This window comes from Monodon monoceros, unplaced genomic scaffold (genome assembly GCF_005190385.1).
Source record: "Monodon monoceros isolate NGI ecotype Baffin Bay Population unplaced genomic scaffold, NGI_Narwhal_1 Super_Scaffold_4, whole genome shotgun sequence".
Taxonomy (NCBI): domain Eukaryota; kingdom Metazoa; phylum Chordata; class Mammalia; order Artiodactyla; family Monodontidae; genus Monodon; species Monodon monoceros.
The window spans coordinates 81,730,331-81,733,564 of record NW_021703781.1 but is presented as its reverse complement, the minus strand read 5'-3'; positions in this window follow the sequence as shown (position 1 = coordinate 81,733,564).

Below are 3,234 nucleotides of genomic sequence, written 5' to 3'. Positions count from 1 at the left end.
TGTTCCCCTCCTGCAGGGACTTCCGGAAGTTTTTTGGTTCATTGTTTATTACCCAGTCCTCCCCTGGGGGCAGGGCGGGGTGCAGAGGTGGAGTTCGTTGCCTTCACGTGGCTCTCCCAGAGCACGCCTGGCACCTAGTAGGTGCCCAATAAATAAGCGTTGACTAAGTAAAGGTCTCTGTCAAACGCGCGCTCTGCGTGTTCCCACAGCGTCTAAGTGTGAGCGCCGAAGTGCCCGCCGCCTTCCCAGGCAGGACTTTTCCTTCAGCACCAGGAGGTGGCATTCGCGAACCTCTCCACCCCGGCGGCAATCAGCACGAGCGGCGGAGGCCGAGAGGCGCTCCTTCCCCGCAGGCGGCCACGGCACTTTCCCCGGAGGAGGGGCGTTTCCCTTGATCCTACCCAGGGGGCGGCTCCCTGGAGCGCAGGAGGAGGGCGTGGCGTGGGAGCCGCGTAGAAGGTGGAGGGGCGCAGCCTCGGAGCGCGCAGAGACGGCGGGCAGGCAAGTTGAGCAAGTTATCAAGCCTACACACCCGGGACTGGGGCACTGGGGGAGGGTGTCCCGTGCCGTGGCGTCCTGGGGGGTTGCGGGGCTGCGTCCGGGGCTTGGGAACCCCCGCGCGCCGGGCAGGACAGGACGCATGGGGAGGGCACCGAGACACCCACCGCCAGAGAGCATGGAGAAGAGGCCGCCCTCACCCCGCACCCCGGGCGCCCCCAATGCTCTCTGGGCCTTCCAAACCGCACTCCGGTCCCCCATCCGGCACCCAGGGCCACTGGCTCCTTGGAGAGCCGAGCACTCTGCGGCCAGGGGAGAAGCAGCCCCACTCGCGACCCCAAGCATTCCGGCCGCAGTCCAGGGAGGGCCCGGCTGCGTAGACAGACCCGGGACTCAGGGCAGCGACTCGGGGTGTCTGTTTCCTCAGCGGTCAAAAGGGCTGCGGAGGCCCCAGCCCGGGTGCTCGAGGAGCCACAGCGCGGCACCCAGAGCTGCGGTGTTCCTCCAGCCACCGAGCCAGAGTCGCAGGGAGGATAGTGTGCCCTGTCGTCCCGTCCGGGCGCGCCGCTCCCGGCCCGCCCCAGAGAACTGTCGGGCCACAGCTGCCCAGAGTCGGCTCCTCGGTGCCGGGAGTAGGGACCCGGCCCCGCCCCTCCCACTTGGCCCCGCCCCGCCTCCTCTGGCCCCGCCCCCAAGCCAGTAACTGCCACGCCCTCAGAGCCCGAACCTTGGCCCCCCCGTTAGCCGCCTCCGAGGAGCCCAGAGGGCCCCAAACCCTGCTGGGAAGGATCCTCCCTGCGGCTGGGCTCTCGGGGAGCACCTACGCTGCGCCCGAGGCAGTGGGGCTCAAGTGAGGCCCGGGGCGGGTCTCGGGGCCTGGCCGCCTGTAGGTAGCGCGGGAATGCGAGAGGTGAGCGCTCGTTAGGTATCCCGGGCCTGGCTCCGCAGGTGCCGATCGCCTGCGGGGCAGCCACACCCGGATCCCGCGAGTGCGGCCCCGACCGAGGAGGCGGGAAGAGAGAAATTCCCATGCGCGCGGACTGCACCGCGCCTGAAGCCGGGGCCACCACGCGCCACGGCGCGCCTCCCGGGACAAGCACAGTGCGCGCACACGTGGGCAGGGGCGGCCACCGAACGTCCGCCCAGCCCCGGCGGCCAATGGCTTTCTGAGCGGCGATCTGGCGTAAGGACTCGCAGCGCCAAGACCCGAAAGCTAACTGCACAAAACGAAAATGGATCCCCCCAAAGGTCTCAGTGCCAGCGGGCGCTGGGTCCCCGCACAGAGCCGAGAGGGTCGCCTTCGTCCGCGCCACAGAAACCTTGGCGGCCGGGGTGAAACGGGAACGTCGTTGCTAACCGACCACACCAGGCCCGAGAGAGGCCGGCCGGGCGCACACCGCCGCCCAGCCACGAAACTGCAGCCGTCGGTTTGCACACGTTCCCGTCGCGTTCCCTGCAGGCAGCCAATAATAATAATAGCCGCCACGTAGTAATTGCTGTGACACCAGCCAAGAGAAGCAAGGAGGCGACGTCCAGAACCGTACTCAGCACTGGCTCTCCGCCGGCGCCCGCTGTCCCCTGCGATCTTATTTGAACCCGCACAGCAATTCCACGGGGTGGGAGGCTTTTCCACCCAGAGGAGGACACCATGGGCCCTGCGTGCCCGTCAAAAGGCCACGCTTCTGCCCGCTGGCTGCACTTCGGGCGCACACCCACGTTAAGGCCCTGAGCGTGGCCCCGCACGCCTTGGGACCCGGACTCTGAGCCTGCCAGGGTCCCCGACCGCCGGCTCGGGCCGCGCTTCACAAGGGAACGGCTGTGCCCTAGGTCGGGGCGCCCAGGTCCAAGCTCCGGACTCAGGTTGCCCCCCCGGGAACAAGCTGCGACTTCGCGGCCGGGAAACGACTGACCGGGAGGCCCGGGCGGTCCCCGCGCCCTGACCCGACACTGTACAGTCCCGCGGGCAGGGAGGGGACCGGGAACCGCCCCTCCGGCAGCGCGCGCAACTCGGTAGCCTCGCGTGTGGCCCCGGGACAGGCCTCGCCACGGCGCCAGCCATTGGTTGGCGAAACCAGAGCAGATTCTCGCGGGCCAAGTCTAGCATTCGGCCCGTGGACTCTGACGTCCCGCTTCTTCCGCCCTTCTGCATCCCAGAGGAGAATGTTCCCGGAAATGTTTTCGTTCCTCCCTCAAACCTGAGACCGGGGCGGCCGGGAAGCCGCAAGGCGGGGCGCGGACTGTGACCCCGAAGGTGCCTGCTGAATCCCCGCGCCCTCCCGCCTGTGCCTCTTCACCGAATGGGGCGCACGGAGTGTGCCAAGTGGATCCTCAAATCTGCATTCTTTCGGTGATAAAATATGTTCTCGTATTTTTTCCTGATTTCCCACTAAAACCTTTGCCTAACTAAACTCCCATCCAACGGGATTTATTTCGTCCCCGGGGAGATAAATCAGGGGGCAAATTTACAGCCCGGGAGGCACCTGCCGGGCTAATGGGCCCTTCATGGAGTGCGCGGCCAGCGGGGGCGCGCGCAGACGGCGGGGGCGCTGGCCAATGGCCGGGCCGCGGTCGCCGGCAGCCAATCAGCACGCGCGCCGCCTGGGGGCCCCGCGGTTATCAGCGCGTCCAGCCCGCGCGGCGCGGCGCCGCTCCGACCGGCCCCGGAGCCGCCACCGCCGCAGCGCGGAGTACCCCCGCCGCCGCCCACCCCGCGCCGGAGCCGACGCCCTCCCTCGG